Here is an 18,826-nt window from a genome sequence, read left to right as displayed (position 1 = left end):
TAATGCACTCCGGCTGTACTCCGTGCTAGGCTTCTCTCTGCGCCCTGGGAGTGTTTCCCATTTAAACAAACACAGCTAGCGCGGAAGATGGCGGAGCGTTCAGAAGTGGCTTAAAAGGAAATTGGTGTTTGAAGTGGACACGTATTAACCCGGTAAGTGATTGCGACGGTAAACGTGAATATGTCGGGTTTCAGCTGTGTGCGCACGAGCGCGTTTGTATGCCCGTGCGGTTATTTACGTGTGTGTTGTGTTCCGCGCGCGAGCTCTCAGAGAGACACAAACCGCACTAGTGTGACTAACACAACGTACTTGTTCTTTCTCCCCATCGTGTGTAATATCAGTGCATCGGATTTGCTTTCTTTTTGTAACCTCCTCTGTCGATCTGGAGAAGTGAAAAACCCTGAACATTTGCGCTCGGACAAACTTCTCTCTTGTTTTCTGCACGTTTTTTTATCATCTCTTTATTTTCTAAAGATCACAAAACAACAACACGCTCTTCATGTCCCCGTGAAACTAATCCACACCGTAGTTACTTTATAACTCTTTACCCAACATGAGTTTTCCCTAAACTTGATGCTGAACGATATTTTATCTCGACCAGGAAGTTGTTGTTTTAAAGCGATTTAAAAAAAAAAAAAAAAACACGCGCGCGCGCATGCACTCTCGCTCTCGCTCTCTCTCTCTCTCACTCTCTCACTCACTCTCACACACTTACACACACACGCATGCACACTTACACACACGCATGCACACACACACACACATACACATTACGCATGCACAATCAGGATGACGTTTAAAGTTTTCGAGCAGCAGATTGTGCCGTGATCAGTCTTTTAAACACGACCCCTTGTTTTTAATAACGCCTGGTGATGTGAAATAGAATTAGACGCGATGAAGTGAAACGTGTTTAAATACATAAACGTGGGCTGAACACGACTTCCTGTATAAAGCTGTAAATCCATGCACAAAGATTGCATCTAGAAAAATGAGCAAACCTTTAAAAAAATGAACAGACTGTAATAGACATGTGATTGATACTGTTTTAAAGGCACGTGACAGATGTGTATAAAGTGTGTGTGTGTGGAGGTGGTCAGGTGTGTATGCGTTTGTGGCTTTAAAATCCAAAATATGTAAATTGCTCAGGTTATCTTTGATCTATTTAGACATAAAAACAATAATAATAATAATTGAGCCTCCACATAACAATATGGTACTGAAACTGATTTGTTCATGCTGACATTTGTTACATTTGTCATGAGTTTCTGCTGACATTCTTGTCATCAAAACACTCTTCTATGTGACAGTCATTCACACAGGCACCAAGGCTAAGATTCACTAATGAGTAATAAGACGTGCCCAGTAGTGACCAAGAGACGCTGACGTAGAAGGTGTAAATTTGTAATGTCTGTAACGTAACACACAGTGTGGGACTGATACGTCTCTGTCTCCGTCTCTGTCTGTCTCTCTGTCGCTGTCTCTGTCTGTCTGTCTCTGTCTCTCTCTCTCCCCCCCTCTCTGTCTCTCTCTCTCTCTCTCTCTCTCTCTCTCTCTCTCTCTCTTTGTCTCTCTTCCCCATGTGATTGCCTGTCTTATCAGTGACACTTGGAGGTGCAGATAGATGATGCCTCGCTTCTGTCCTGTCAGGAAGATGTACAGGACTATTATTTTATTTTTTATTTTCAACATGCCATCCTTTATAGATTTTTGGTGATTCACTTTGGTTTCCAGGTTCACAAAGAACTTATTCAAATAGATCTTGGACTCATTTGGATATATTTGTCATGCTTACCCCTGTAGGTATAGTTGATTTTCCAGTCTGCTGCGTTTATGTATTTAGCATCTCGTCTTTCATATAAGAAGTTTTAGATAAGTGCTCACTACGGCAAATGGGATTTCACAATTGTACTATTTGTTGCTCTTTTTATTGCTATCATGCCCGAAGGTTGAGATAAAAAGGAATTGAGGTTATCCTTCCACATATGCTCTCTCTCTCTCTCTCTCTCTCTCTCTCTCTCTCTCTCTCTCTCTCTCTCACGCGCGCGCGCACACACAGTGAACCATGCGCTTTTCTCGGTGTGTGGGAAAAGACCCTCTGAACTCTTCCTCGCACTGACCGCAAACAGAGTCCCCTCCTCCCTCCTTCTCTCCCCTTTATCTCCTCTTTTCTCTCCGTCCCTCTCACACTCACAGGGGTGTCAGGCTGCATTAACTATGAATCAATCTTGTGTCAGACTCTTTGACTGTAGCTGGGGGTCGGTGGCTGAGGGCGTTCACGGACGCCGCGTTCTCCTCCACCTCCGTGCGCTTACCGTGCATTCTGTCACTCATTAACGCTCTGGCCCTCTCTAGGGACTTAGTAGGTTTCTGTGGTAGTTTCAGCTTGCAGCAGACAGACCAGTTTTTTGGTGTTGCGTCAACATGGCACGAACACACCCGCTCGAAACGTTGCAGGGAGAAAGTGTAGGTACTGTGCTTTCGTGTGGTGTTGGTTTCTCTGGATAATTATTTTGTGTGTTAGAAGCTCCGAGACCACAATCACAAGCAGTGTGAAAAAGTGGATGTCTCGTCACCTCTTTGGCTCACTGTCTTTTTGTCGACGTACGCTTTTTCCACCAGTGCCGTTTCGAGTGCTTGAATCGGTGGCATTCTCTCGGTGTAGAGTCAGTGCTTGTTTGTGTGTGTGTAAGTGAGAGAGAGAGAGAGAGAGAGAGAGAGAGAGAGAGAGAGAAAATTGTGTGCATGGGAGACAATTGCTTCTACAGAGGAGGGCATATTAGGTGTGTGTGTGTGTGTGTGTGTGTTAAAGTTAGGGTGTGTAGTGTGGTTATGGGAGGGCTGCTGATGACAGTGTGCTGAAACAACAGCTTGATTGTTGCCCCAATTGAAATCTGATACCTTGGCCTTGGTGGTGGCTTTTTGCCTCAAGCTAGTTAAAGGTGTTGCAGTGTGCCATGGCTTTTATAACTCTTCCACTGTTGTGATCACAGATTCTTAAGCCATTAAAAAAAAAAAATAGATATATTCCACTAACATTTCCTCAAAAACGTATTTCCTGCACGCTTCTACCAAATTTCAGAACAATAAAAATCTCTCGTACTCTTCTACGTTACATAGACAGCGTAATTGCTTTTGGAAACCGCTACAGCACTAATGCATTAGCGCAATATTCTCCAAAAGTTATTATTCTATTTACGTCAGGCTCAGACCTGATAAGCGGTGCGTATAATCTTATAACTTGGCTGGAACAATTTTCCTGCTCTGCACTCATTTGAATGTTGTCTTTAGAGATGCACATCACACATGCAGTTTATCACTGAATATACGTAGAGCTCATCCTTATGAAATTACGACTACTTCCTTTTTTGAGCATTTTTCCACCGCACAGTGCAGGAAGGCCAGGTATGGTTACAGATCCAGCCCCTTTTCCATTTGCCAACGACTCTTACTGTAACTAAGTTCCTCTTCTCAATTTGATTACGCTTCCTGCTTGCACACCAAATAAGGATGTGTGGGTGAAGCTGGAGTTAGTAGAGTAAGGATTTCTGCTTGGTTAAACACAACTGCACAGAAATCGTCAACAGCAACTGGATGACGGTTGTTCACAATGTATGAGATGATGGCAGTTGGCCATAGTCTGTATTGTCTAATCATCATTGTCCCTTATATATTACATTTTTTTTATTCAGGAATCAGTTTTTTATCCAAGATGCATGTGATTGGGTGCAACAGGAGATCAAATTTATGATAAAAACATTTAGAAATCCACACTTTTTATATCCTGTATATCCATATATATGACCCATTTTTAGACGTGCGTTGAAGCCGCACTCGCATACCAAAATTTGTGTCAAATTCCTGACACCGCCAGAACTTGTTAGTTGGCCTTGTTTGTTGTTTGATCACAAAGACAGCAAATATAGAGTGCTGTTGAACACATCTTCAAGTAAAAGGTATGACCACGGATCTTAGACCAAGAACAAGGACGTTTTGGGGCAAAAATCTCACACACTTTTTTCCAATGGAAAAAATAATACTAAGACACGGCATTCTTCTGCAGAAAAAAGTTTGATAACATTCCTGTTAACTGCAATAAAAAAAATACCCCTAAAAGATCTATTTGCTTGACTGCTTTATTTCTCTAGACATAAAACCAAATGCTTTGTAAATCCTAAATCCAGACCGTCAAGCTTCTCCGTTGTTGCTGCTATTATCAGTGTTTACTCCTCACACTAGTGTTGCGTGAGAAACAGCCTACGGTAAACAAACACTCACTCACATTCACAGGTACGGTTATGCAACTGGAAATGAACACATTACCAACCAGGGTACAGAAAGTTTGGGATTTAAACAATCGTCCTTACTATACCACACTTTCTGATCTGAATAGATGCTGGTTATCAAAGTAATTGTGTTTTTTTATATATATATTTTTACATAATCTTTAACTATATACATATAGTTTAATTATAGTTTTACTATAATCTTTAACTCTATATATATATATGTGTGTGTGTGTGTGTGTGTGTATATATATGTATATGTATATATATGTATATAGTTAAAGATTATGTAAAAATATTCCATCACAGTAGGTGCGATAACCCACGGACAGTGCAAATTTTTCATTTCATGGATTACTCTTGGTTAGAAAGGTAAACCATAGGTAAAAAAGGACCAAGCTTAAACTTTGATCACTTAGCAGCAGTTTTTTTCCATCCCATGTCACCCAAAGCGATATGCGTTTGTCAATAGTAGGCGTCTCTACTTTGATTCGTCTGGTGGTTGCCATGGTTTCCATGTTCTACTTGATGCAGTGGCCAACTTGATGTGTGTTGCAGACAGGTTCATGTCAGAAACTAATTTATTATACTCAATAAACCAATCATTATCTATCGATTGATCTATCTAGCAAAGATAAGATTGGCTAATGCAATTAAAAAAATTAAACACTTTTACTGTAACTAGCGTATATTTATTATGGTGTGTTTACAGGGCATTTATGATTACAGCAGCAGTGCTTAGGCTCTTAAATCTGCAGTTACCCTTTTTTTTAAATATCATATGGTGATAATTTATAGTGTTTTAAATAATTTGTAGTATTTTAAATTTTAAGAATCTTTTTTTTTTTTATTTTAAACTTTAATTGTATATACGCACTTATTTATTTTTATTCATATTTTTTCTTCTTCTTCTATATTTATTTTTTTTTCCTCTCTGTCCTGTTTCCATACTTCTGTAAAGCTGCTTTGAGACAATGGGAAATTGTTAAAAGCGCTATATAAATAAATTGAATTGAGTTGAATTAATTTCATTTAATTCTTTTCAGAACTTGGGCATTCGATGAGAGTCTAAAATAGCATGTCGTTAGATGTTGCGTGACAACGAAGAGTCACCAGTAAACATAGTGTCCTAATTCCAGCCTTTTTTTTTTTTTTGCTAGCTTCAGCACAAACAAAGGTATCGGTAGAACTGTGTGGTAGTTAATGGGATAATTAGTGGTTAGTGTGCAAGAAACCAAACATCGACCGTGCATAAATCAACACTAGGCTGACGTCTGAGAGAAAGAACGGGGACATGGGACTGAAAACAGCCTCTAGCTATGTTCCATGTGCTTGCAGTGCATTATGGGTAGTACAAAGGGCCCTTGGGTCAGTGAGCCTAAACTGAGGGGAAAAAACAAAAAAAAAAAAACAAAGACTAGTCTTGTTTGAACCAATTCTGAGATCTGGCCTTTAGAGCGCCTCGTAAAAAATAAGTGACGTTTTAGTAAAAATGCTAATGAGACCCGACTTCAAGCATTTGTGACAGGGCAAAAGTTGACACTTCATTACTAAAATATATTTATATATAAAACTGCCCGAAATTGGTTGGAAATTTATGAGTCACGGAGGCTCTGCATGGAATCTGTGTTTGCGAGCGTGTGTGAGGAAGTTTACGGCTCTCCTTAGCGCACAACTGCGCGGGCTCGTTTTTGAGAGGAATCCGTACGTTGCGTCCAGCTGCGGTTGCTTGTGTAAAGCCCCGTCGTCATGACGACGCTCCTGCGTGCACAATTCAAGGTCATCGGGGTTTGTGACGATGAACTGGATAGGCTTGATGATGCATCTCGCACACACACACACACACACACACACACACACACACACACGGTTGTTGTGCTATATTTGTGAGGACCCTTCTTTGGCAATAATGATTAATTATGCTAATTAATGCTGCAAACCTGCAGTTTTTCTAGCGGTGACCAACCAAATGTTCAAATCTGCCAACTATTGCTAGTCTTGTGGAGTCCCCAGCAAGATACAATATAAAAACCTGCCCACACACACAAATGTGTTGCCAGAGAAATAGGAAATGCACATTAGCATAAGGTAATGGTTAAAACGATGAGTTTTACTACTTTCATCATGTGTATAAAAGAACCTATGTAGATGTAGAAATATTGTGCATTTTGTTTGAGTGTCTTAAGAGTCATTGTCAGGTTCAGCTGTTGTAGATTAAGCCCTGATGTATTCTGCATGTGCCGCGTTGTTTAATGCAGACAAAAACCGCAAACACACGATCGAGGCATTTTCTTGTAGAATAAATGACATGTTTGTTGTTTATGTTCTAAACCAATGTCGTGTTATACTCTGAGAGTGGAGCGAGGAATGAACAATCCCCTATTCTTTCAAACTTTCTTTCTCTCCCTCATTTTCTGCTTTCTCTTGCTCTGCCGAAGAACGCTCGTAAACCGAGTTACCTGAAGGAGTCCCAAGGAGAGGTCCACTCCTGTTACCGCCGTAAAAAGGTAGCCGTGTGTTTGTGTTATGTTACGGGCCTTCCAGTATTAAAAGGAGAGAAAAGCTTGGAGTAGCGGCCTAAACGTTACCAGATGCTTTCTTTGTCAATCAGTGTGCGTGGAAAGAAAGAGAGAGAGAAAGAGCGTCAACTCTGGGTGAACTTCTGAACTGCTTAGTAGCCACCTTGTTTTCATTCTGCCAGCCTCCCCACCCCCTTCCTGGTGCTCTGGCAGGCTCTGAATTTCACTCTGTAAAAAATCTCAGCTCCTGTTATCCACGTTGGAAATTTGTAGAAGGAGTTTTGGATAGCTTTTAGAAGTACAAGACTTAAACCTGTTATAACTCATAAGTTACAATGTGTTACAAGCGCAAGACTAGAGCACTGTAAGAATACTTTTGCGCAATTTCACTCTCACACAAAAGTGCCAACTTCGACAGTTTAGCTGGACCGGTTCCAATTTTTAATAACCACACCTGTAAACAACATGTAGTTTTGTTTTTTTTTTTAGCTAGACCAAACACAAATTCATTTCACTTAGCAGATATGCTAAGTTCACTGAAGCGGAAGAACGTGGGACGTCATGGACACCTAATTTGCTTCAGATTCTGGTTAATTGTTTCGTTGTGAATTCTGTAAAGATTTGGTCAAAAAACATGGAGCTGCTAAGTTTTAACTGCACGAAATTATGCTTTTCAACGATGCGACTTTGCTGCAAATATTTCATGGATCAGAGAATGATTCCAATGAGCTGGGCGAATTTGAATTAAGAAAGATTTGTTAATTCTCTATAAGAAGTAATGATCCTTATATAACATGTGCTACAAGATTTACAAGATTAAAACCAGGTATAAACACACCAGGCAAAATACAACCCAAGCAGATTGTCTACACTGTCGCTGTTGCTGCCGTGTTAAAGTTATCGTCTTTATAGACTCTTTTGATTCTGTGAAGTTTTTTCCGTGCTGTCCCTTCTATCTCAAGTTTGAACCTGGAAACCTATTAGCATTTCCTTCGGATACCGTTCGCAAAAAGATTCTAAGGTGATGTGTGTCATGGAGTCAATATGGAGAGACACACACACATAATGTGGTTGCTTTGTTCCAGGAAGTTTCGAGTATACACGAGTTTCCTCATGATGATGCTTTCAGTTCTTCATTATCGTACCTCCAAATGTTCACCGTTATCAACAGTTGAACTAAATCAGGAGTGGTCAAGAAATTTCCATGAATAATTAATCACACTCGGTATTTATAGGCTCGCGCATGTTCTGCCCTAATCTGAATATTTGTCTTTATGGAAATGATATGATCATAAGTACGACGAGCCTCCTTCTTCTTCGGAATTACTGTCTAATTGAAACTAATCGAAATGGGTTTCTGTAGCCGTTATTAAAGGTTACGTTAAGGCTAAATTAGGAGTCTTTTCTAGAAATTTCTATAAATAATTAATACCACTTGTTATTTATGGACTGGTCTATACAATGTCCAGTGTGAGAATTTCAGAAACAGTAGGATCATGGCTATAAAATATCATAAACATTAACTGATTGAAACTTCCGTGTGAAACAAAATGGTAAAAGTAATATTATCGTTGTTTGTAAGGCCCATACTGCATATCATGGTCTGATTATGATTCCGCTAAGCCATCATCGTCTGCGCTGCTGCTAAGAATAACCCGCAAAGCCTATCTAACGGCTTGCACTGTGGTAAACGAGACTACTTCCTGGTCTTGTGTCTCTGTTACGTCGACATGGCTCCATGATGTCACTCGTGTTTGTGGTCTGTCGTCAAGGCAGCGAAGCAGACAGCGCACTGCGCCTTCCGTGATGTTAATTGAAGGGAAGGAAGTACAGCGATCAGACTCCTTTCTGAATTCCTGTCTAATCAAAACATTTTGCCACAAAATAAAATGTCAACAGACATTATAACATTATAAACATTCCCAAGCCATGATTTCCAGATGATCAAAAATCGTTCAGGTCGATAGAACCCGAGGCGATTTATCCTGCTCCTAAGTAGAGGGCTGGTGCTCGTTTTCGAGTTCTGAGAAGTGTAATTAAGGAAAAAAAGGGAAAAAAAACAAGGTGGGGATCTAAATGTAATACTTGTGTGTTCTGAAAATGGATAGGGTGGGACTTTTTGTTGACAAACCATTAAAGTACAATTATCAGACAGACAGTTTTGCGGATTATCAGGCGCCTGGTGCTGAGAGTAATTATCAGACTTGCTTTACAAAGCATGCTGTACTCTTTAGATACGTAACGTTACGTTTCTCTTTTGATTTAATTACTGATGAAGTTGTGTCATTATAGTCATCACAATAAGTGTTTAAAATATGAGGAAATCTTGCTGTCAGACCTGCTGACAATCTTGTTTAGAAACGAACTAAACTGAAATCCGACCACTTTTATTGAACCTGATGTGAATAAATTTATCCGTAAATCGTTCGCAGGAGTTTTCGCACGGGTTTACGGAGATTTGCTCATTACTGAAAGTTTTGGCTCATGCTACACATTAGGAGATAGTCTTTCACCGTTTACTCATGTTTTCATCTCTCGGTGAGATTTGACAGCGTCACTGAATGGACAGAAGTTGTGCCATGACAAAAAACTTTTGAAAAATTTTTCAGGGACTTTTTTATTTCATTTTCCCCGTACAGAAGTGTTTTATGAAGTTGAATCCTGGTTATATTCCACAACCGCTGGAGTGCAAGAGAGAAAAATCGGCCATCCGTCAGGGTAGGAGGGTTGGCATGCTCTCTCAGCCCTGTCGTTCACAATAATGGCCAACTGTGAGGTCACAGATGTGGAAGGGGCAAATGGTTATCCTCAGAGTGTATTAACGAGCCCTGTGATGCAGCATTGAACAGCAGAATAAAAAGACAAGGGACTTGGAGGGAGCGAACGGTTTCGCCCTACCTGATTGGTTGTTATTTTCTAATTGCCATAACCTGACTGGATAAATAAAATTTATAAAATAAAAAAGAATAAATTAGGCAGTAAAACGAAAGCTCGTCCTGCATGATATCAGTAGATGTTGCTTTGAAATGCTGCATTTGTTCAACAAATCAGGTTACTTTAAACTTAAAAGTCTAACTTAAACTTACGTTCAATACGAACAATTTTTTCTTTATAAATAGAATTTCAAATTATTAAGCGGACAAAAGTCATTATTCTGACATGGAGCTTCATCAAAATTATTATTATTATTATTATTATTATTATTATTGACAATAGTGCTCTAAATGATTGCTGACTTCCAAGACAGATGTTAAGTATATTATAGTTAAGATTATATATAGACTGAAAATTTTCATCAGTTTAACCAAAGAGGAACCAGGATCAGAGATTCTGTAATCGTTTGTTGTTGCACATCACGGTTTGTACACTGCGTACGTGACGGTTGTTTGCCCTGTAACTTATTAGCTCTTCTGCTTAGATAAGAACACATCTTGGTTTTTCGTGTAGGCTTGAAACACTAAACAGAGAAAAAAACAGTTCTAAGTGGAGCTTTAAATGGAACTACTAAAAAAAGACACTATTTCCATTTATTGGAGGGATTTTTTCCCTTACAGCCTAGCTAGTTTAATAGTGTATTTGCTTTAAACCTGTAAACTTAAACAAAGATTTGATATAAAAGAAACAACACATTTAAGATGTTTATTATCTATATGCCCAGGTCTGTATAAAACACTGTAGACCCACACATTTCAAATACATATTACCTTGTTGATGGCAGCCAAATATTTATTTTAAAAATATTCAGATGGAAAGAAGTTAAAAATACAATTTTTCTCCCTTATCACTCAAATCACTCTGACATTATTGCCATTTATCGTATAACGGATTAACGGCACACGTCCAACTAACTGGTGTTTACATTCTCAATAATCTTCCTCTTCACTCATCATCTCAGGAGCCTTTCTTTGTTTCAAAGGTGATCTGTTTCAAATTGGAACAAAAGTGATGTCCGCAACCGATGGCGGCATCTGACCTGCTGACCCTTCACCTGAGCTTGTCTCGATCTGCCATCTAACCAAACAGTGCCACAGCTCACTTTAGTGAGCGTCCAGCTCTGCACCGTGTGTGTCTCCACCAAGGGTCAGGGGTTATCTCGAAGAAGAGTCGAAAAAAGCCCAACAATACCACTCGCCCTTTAACCTGCCTCATTATCTCGGCAGATTGTGCTGAGTGGTGGCTGTCACGTCACAGCTTCTGTTAGCTCCGGAAAGCTCCACCGGTCTTCTGCGAACTCGGGCAGATCGTGCAGTTGCGCAACTAGCAAAAAGGGTGGCTAAAAAGAACCCAATCACTGGACGAGCTTTCATGTTGTTCAGTGATTTTAAGGAGTAAAGCTTCATTCAAATGATTGTCAGTAGTAAATATCATTACATTTATAGTACAAAACACACTAGAAATAGAATTTTTATAATAATCTCATAATGAGAAATTAAATATTTGCCTCTGTTAAAAAGGTTTTGCTTTTTTTTTTTGCATACTTTTATTTCATTTTCATTTTATTGCTGTTTTTCTTTTTAATTTCAGTTACATCAAGACTGCGAATACTCATGGATCCTTGTTTTAGTCTGTGGTTGTGTAGTGGTGTTGTATAATTTTCCATCGCACTGGATATTCTAATATTCAGAGGTTATTTAAATCTAAATATTAAAACTAGTTCGTTTATAGTGTTTATATTTTCACCTAAATGAGATGCTCACTTGCTAATATTACTTGACGGGAAGAAAGTTTCATGTATGTCGGCCGTACTATTAAAATCTTCAGCGTGTTTCAGGTGTGTTCCGGCCGTTGGCGTTACAGAGATTAGCGTCTGCTTTTTTTTTTTTTTTTTTTAGTTGTATAGTTAGTTACACAACAGTAGTGTGCGTGTGTGCACACACATGTGATCAGTGCAGCGTGTTAACCTTTACTTAACCCCCCCTAGCTCGAACACATTACAGCCATACGATAAGAGAATTACAAATTCCCCTCTGCTTTCTGCAGGTGCACTTTGCATAACTTTGTGCCAGCTGACTGCTTCCTCATAGCTCAATTAATTTCCAAGCAGGAACCCGAATGCACCCTTAAAAGGTTTAACGAAACCGTTCAAACCGTTTTTGACCATATTGGTGGTGTAAACTCGATTTGGTCGATTGTTAGTCACCGTATCTGTGCGGGCGGAAGCTGCGGATCTGTCGGTCGCGTTCCCGAGGGCTCCTGCCCCTTGCGACCCTTCTGTTCTCTCAGCGTTCATAAGTCATTTAAACACGCTTTTAATAGTGTTAGCCTGCGTTCGAGCTCGAGAACAGAAGAAGAGGGGGGGTTATGGGCTGAGGTCACTCCCACAGGGTCAGTGAAGGGCATTCGGCTCACTTTGCTATGAAAACTATATAATTCGATTTGTGAATAGGGAAGATAAAGAAAGCGCTTGGTCGGAATCAACGTCGAACCAGCTGCTGAATGAGATAAGAAAACAAACCCAATAGGGGATAAGATGAATATGATCTTAGTCCTGCAGGTTAAATTTTGCATATGTGATTAAAAATAAAAGTTGCATGTTATTCCATCGGTAATCATATATCAGCAACTGAACTCAATAAATAAAGCACTGTTTCATTGGGTCATACAGAAAACTAATATATTTGTCTCTAAAAAAAACAGGGACTCGTCACATGACCATGACTTAAAAAACTTTTAAGTCATGGTCATGTGACGAGTCCCTGTTTTTGTTTCCTGTCCCTTCCTTTCTAATTACTTCAAAACAAATGTGACCTTGAGCAACAGAGAAACAAAGTGCTAAAAGGAAAGGTAAAAAACAGTGGGGAGGAGAGAGAGAGAGAGACTCTTCCTGCCATTCGAATTCTTTTGTAAGGGTCAAAGGTTGGCCGGCTCACTGCTATTGGCTGAGGAAAGGTGAAATTAAAACCAGGGTAAACTTTTGACCCTGCAGGAGGCATGCAGGAACGCCCAGCGCCAGCGAGGAGCCGAGGCCACGCTCCCTACGACAGCGAGAGATCGAGATAGCGGGAGGGGAGGGGGAGAGAGAGGAATGGGCACAACTACGCTCTGAAATGAATAAGAACCTTTCAGCACCGGAGCCGTCAACATTGACTAGGTGGAAAAAAAAGAGCAAGCAAGGGGAGAAATGCAGTGTTTTTAATTCGCACTATACCCTCTGTGCTATTCTAACTTTCCTTCCCCCCCCCTCCCTCCCTCCCTTTCCCCTCCCTTCCCCTCTCTCTGTTTCTGTCTCTCTCTCTCTCTCTCTCTCTCTCTCTGTGTGTGTCTCTCTCTCTCTCTCTCTGTGTGTCTTTCTCTCTCTTTCTCTCTCTCTCTCCTGAACGGGTTCAAAAAGCCATGGATGTTTTTCCGAGTGAAGCAAAGCTCTTAAAATGGGCTTTTTATGAGGAAAATGAGGCCCACCCTCTGCCTTTTCCATTTGCTTGCCAACGTGTGTGTGTGTGTGTGTGTGTGTGTGTGTGTGTGTGTGTGTGTGTGTGTGTGTGTGTAAAAGAGGTAATGCTACATTAGCTCACTGGGTAAAACTGAAGCAAGGCGGTAAGCTTGCTCTTTTTTAATGCATCATTCCCCTCGTTTTTTTCCCCCTTCTTTCCGCTTTTTCTTTTTCGGCTCTCTGCCCTTTTCTCCTCTGCCTTTTCCCATTCCCTCATCCTCTCTTTCTCTTTTCTCTCCCTTGCTTCTTTCTCCTGTCAGCCTGATGAAAGCAGACTGTGTCATAGATTAATGAATGAATCTGCATAAAATAGACTCTTGCCTTTTGCCTCCCCCCCTTTTCTCTCCTTCCATCTCTTTATCTGTCTATTACTCCCTCTCTCATGCAGAGGTGATTATACCAGGGTTGCTTCTCTCCCTCTCTCTCTCTCTCTCTCTCTCTCTCTCTCTCTCTCTCCCCCTGCTTTTTTTTTGTACTTGCAGTCTGCAGTTTGTGCTTGGCTAGGAGAGGCCAGCATGTGGCTTTTCAACAATGAAGGAGGGGGAGAAAGAGACAGAAAGAGAGGGAGAGGAAAGGGGGGGGTGAAATGTTTACCTCCTTCTTCATCTCCAGATGCAAACCTCTGGCCACTAAGATGCGTATTTTCTACAGCTACATTGCAGACACTCATGCAAGCGTGTTCAGTGAGCTATGCGGTATATCATTTGTTATACCAGTGTGCTGTTGAATACTCGCATCGGATTGGTCAAAATTGTTGATGATTTCTTTTTCTACAGCAGTAGCTCAAACAATAGGCTACAAATTCACTCTGTCTATTGTTGCTTCTTAAACAACTTTTTCTTTGTTTATGTGTAATTTTCTGTGAGGAGACGTTTATTCTCCTCTTTAGAGCTTTATAATGGAAAAAATATATTAAAGTGTTGATATAAAATTTTCCGAATAACTACACACATCCGGTGTAAGCACATTTAAATGATTGTTTGTATTTGCTGTGGTATAAGAGCAATAAAACACTTCAGGCCTAGTATCTCTGTGTCATGGCCAACTCCATCGCCCCACCTTGTCACTGATTAGTTTCCTATATTGCCATGCCCCCAAGGGATTTGTTCTCAATTTAATCGTTATCACATAATTGGCCTTTACAGGACTCGTATCACAGAAGGTTGCAGTATGCAAATGAGCGCTGTAACTAACTCAGTTTATTTTTTGCTCATCCTGCATCCTGACCAGCCTCAGACTTTATCGGGTTTGACGAATCGCTCCATTCACACGATCCAACTACTGGTAAAGGTTTGCACTATAAAACGGGCTAATCTGTAACACTGTCACATCAGGGATTCACCAGTGTGTTTTTAATATATCGCGCAACATATTGCAGTCACAATAACTAGAAATTACGGCTGGGAATCTCTCGGCACATGACAATTTAATTGTCTTTTTCCTCTGCATCTTGATTTTTTTATATATTTTTTGAACTTGTAGAATTATGTTAAGGATTGTTTTTTCAATATCACAACTTGCTGTTTTTAAAACACATTATCAGTCTCATCCATCATGGAAAAAGACTGATTATCCTCAATGTCACAGCGTTCTAAATCTCTGTTGTGCTGTAGTGCAGTCAGTAGATCTTGAAATGGCCTCCGGTTATACAATGATGGATTGTTCGAACCTTATGATCTGTTATTATCTGTGCCTTGAGATGAAAGCTTAGTGTAACTACTACTAATGTTTATTTAAATCTGTAGTAGGATGAAATTATAGGCTACTTTTAAACGTGTTTAAAAAGTCACTGTAGTATTGTAATGTATGTTAAAGGATTAATTTTTAAAGCGTAAATACGACGTTAATAGTCGAAGGAATGTTAACTGTGGCCTTTGGTGTGTCTTCTTTCTTCCGTTGTTATGTAAGGAATAAAATCTTTAATATTCAACTATGTTATGGTGTGATGTGGACAGAAATGAAACGTTAATTATTTTCCCATGACCTTGTGTCCTGTTCTTCATATACTGTAGCAAACTGCTAACCCTTACAATTTATAATTTCTTAAAGATTGACTCGTCCGTTATCACTGATGTTATAGCGGTTATAAACAATAGTTCCCTTTCCGTCTACTGTCTCTGGGTTAATAATATATGAAATCCTTCTAAATCTTTCTAAAAATCAACTAAACCTAGTGTAGAAGTTAGACACATTTAAAAAAAAAATTTGCTTTTAGATTTTTCATCTGTTGAGAGTTGAGATCAGTAACTTTTTCAAAACCCTAGTATGCCGAGCAAATGGTGTTTTTAAAATGTTAAAATATTTCCCTGTGGTAAGATGGTATTTTGGACATTTTGTGTACCTTTAGTACCGGAGACTTTCAGAAAAGAACCAAAGCACCAAAGAACAAAACGAGTATTTAAACTCTTCCTGCAAGTTTTTTTATTATTTTATTTCTAGTTTGTGTGTGTGTGTGTGCGCTTACTGTAGTTTAAGTTATAGAGACATTTTACAAGCTGCTCATGTACACACATGCTTGGCACATGTGGGCTTGTCAGGAGTACAGTCAGTTGTCTGTTTCATTACCTATTTTAGTCATTTTTATTTCGCCCTCGCTTGTTCCATTTTCTTTTTTCTTTTTTTTTTTTGAGGAGGATGAGTGATGACGAGGCATATTGAGTGAAATTTGATTATGTGCACAATGTCTCTACCAAACAAGTTTCTATTTTTCAGCTACTTGTTTATCATGCGCTTCGTTTGTTTGAGACGGAAAAAGACAGAGCATTGTTTCCAGAGGTTTTTCCCGACGATGGCAGTTTGTGTGTGTGTCTGTGTGTGTGTTTGTAAGTGTGTGAGATGTTTGTTGTTAGGAGTGTGTGCCTCAGCTCACATTTCATGCAGTATTTCAGGCTGTGCCAGAATGTCCCGGTTATTCTGGGCCTCAATGAGCCACTACTCCACACCACAGCAGGACACACACAGAGCGACACAAACATTTTCTCCTTCTTTTACCTACATCTGATTCCTCTCATTTTGAATTATTCACTCTTGATGCCTCTTTACATCAATGATCCCTCACATGTGGTAAACATGTGCTGCTCACATTAACCTTCGGCGTATTTCATGTATGATTTGCAGCATACGACGGTAATGCTAAGCCCTATAAGTCGACGGCTTGTAATGGTGCGTTACTCTTATGTGGTCGTATGCAGTAGGCATGAATAACATTATTACAACTTTTGTACACTGCATGCACGTAACATTCAGCCCCACACACACACACACTCAGCAGTTTTATGACACACTGCAGTATCTGGTCCTCATTTGTTTTCCACTTTATCGTTAGTTTAAAAGTATGTATGTTTATCACATGTTGCAAACATGCAGTTATTTATCATGCCTCTAAACACAAGAATGTGACTTTTGACTGTTTAACTTCTGGATGTCTGATTCTGATCATATAAATTGGTGCTTAGGTTACGATTGGTTGAGGAAATTTGCATTTTTTTTCTAATTACTGAAAAGAAAAAAAAACCCACACTTTTTTCCTCTCACAGTGTCATACTGTATGCCGTGACGCTATTTTTGCTAACTGGCTATATTCGAAATGCTGTATAAATCCCTGATTTTGTTCACCACTGATGTTATGAAGGTCTTTAGCTTAGCTGGCTTTGAATGGACACTTAGCTAATACACATTACATATTTATCTGATTAGCTAGCTGGCTAGGGTTGCAAACTTAGCTAATGTAAGTAAGTAAGCCAGGCAGCAAGCTAACTTGCCAGTGGACTGTTTTCCAGATAGCTACGCTTTTTATGGAACATATTCACAGGATTTCTACCTTTTATATAAATCACTGAGAATAGTAATGATAGTTAAAACTCTGGTGCTGAAATCCTACAAATGTGAGGTAGTTTTAAGGTGCTAACTAGCAAGCTAGCTGTTTGTGACAGGATGAAAACATTGTGGTGATTTTGATTGACATTTCATGGATACTATATCTGGGTTGTTGTTTTTTTGTAAATTCTACCGTTTTACTCTTTATTCCAATGGCTTTACACATATAAAACAGCTTCTTATTACATTCATGCTCTACAAAAGCGAACATTTCATTCTTCTTGTTCCTGTTTTTATTTACTTATCTGTGCACTTTTTATCTCTTGCACACTTTTGTTCTACATATTCTTGAGGTACGTGACCTATTACTTCATTTGAGCCACGTACACTTTACTTTAACATATTTCCTCCATGTTTGATACATATTCAGGCTGCTGCTGAGGTGAGTGTGTTTCAGCTTGTATCATCTCAATAATGCAGCTTAGCCTTTAGCTCGTCGTTCTCACTGTGCCTGGCCTGTTGGAGTGCAGCAGCAATCTGCTCACGGAAGCTCCCTGAGGCATCTAGAGCTGCGTGTGTTAGCATAATGACAGGAAGCAGCCCCATAAATAATGCAGGTACGCTCCGTATGGGACAGGGGTATGATGGGAAATGAAGACGTGAACCGAAGCAACGCACACAGGCATGTCACTGCTTGGTCACTGCTGAAATTAATTGACTTAAATTTCAGAACTCTACATTTGAGCAGATTGTTCAATATGTAGCCTGGAGACTGAGAGAAAGGTAACATGAACCAGAAATGGACTGAAGGCATCAGGCAGTTGTGCAGCTCAGTATGTTAACAAGGCTGTCTACGCAGCTCACGCGCTTTTAATAGAAAAAGGAAGTGATGACGTGAAGGTGTGTGTGTGTGAGAGCAGCGAGAATGAAGAGGACACAAACAGGATGCCTGCTTTTACTTCTTCCTGTTTCGGACGTTCTAGATAATTCTCCCGTGATGGCAGCTGCATTTTATACGAAGCTAGAACGGAAAAAGTGAAAGTGTTTGCTTTTATTTTCATCTCATTTTTATTTTTTAAAATAAAAATAAAAAAATCAACCGTATTTATATTCGTATATTAAACCCCATTTGGTTACCATTTTTAACAAAGTCAGTAATACATTTTTTGAGCACAAGCTGGTCCTGTGATCATTAAATACGCTTTAGCATTTATGTCGAAACTTGGCGTTTATTTGTAATTGTCATATTTTCATATTACTATCAGGTATTCTCAGTACTGCTGTAAACTGGTTTGGTGAGCAGGAGTTTCAGCTCAGTGTGTGACAACGCAAAGTAATCTCCACACGGCTTTGGACTAAACACGTCAGAGATAAGAGGATGACGTGGAACATGTAAATTTAAGCCCCACAGCTTTTTTTTTGTTTGTTTGTTTGTTTGTCTTTTTTTTTGCTAGGTTAGTGGATTTGCTAGCGAACTAGTCTAAATGTTCCTAATGAAATAAATTCTTCATTATTAAGTATATTTTGATAAGCATGACATGGGGATGGGAATTCAGCCAGAATTACTATGGAAATTTTTCAAAGCATTATTTGCATGCTGTTCTAGTATGCATTCGGAATGACACAAAACATTAAGCCTTCAGCTTCTGCTGTGTGCTAAGCTGTATAAAGTGACACTTTAGACTTTTTACAGCTGGCACTCACTGTCAAATTCCACGTTTAATCTTTATTTAATTTCACAATGTCCTTGTAAATGTTAACTTGAGGCATAAGCAACT

General features: G+C 39.5%; 1 protein-coding gene across 1 annotated transcript in view; it reads left to right on the top strand.

The window, feature by feature from the left end:
- The window catches only part of ncoa3 (nuclear receptor coactivator 3), a 33,189-nt gene continuing 14,363 nt past the window's right edge, over positions 1–18,826 (top strand). The window contains exon 1 of the mRNA XM_060858674.1: positions 1–152. The gene's annotated coding sequence lies outside the window, so the exon portion shown is untranslated. The remainder of the gene's footprint in view (positions 153–18,826) is intronic.

Source organism: Tachysurus vachellii, chromosome 22 (genome assembly GCF_030014155.1).
Source record: "Tachysurus vachellii isolate PV-2020 chromosome 22, HZAU_Pvac_v1, whole genome shotgun sequence".
Classification (NCBI taxonomy): Eukaryota; Metazoa; Chordata; class Actinopteri; order Siluriformes; family Bagridae; genus Tachysurus; species Tachysurus vachellii.
Note: the sequence above shows the minus strand (reverse complement) of the source record. Positions and strands in the feature narration are given on the sequence as shown.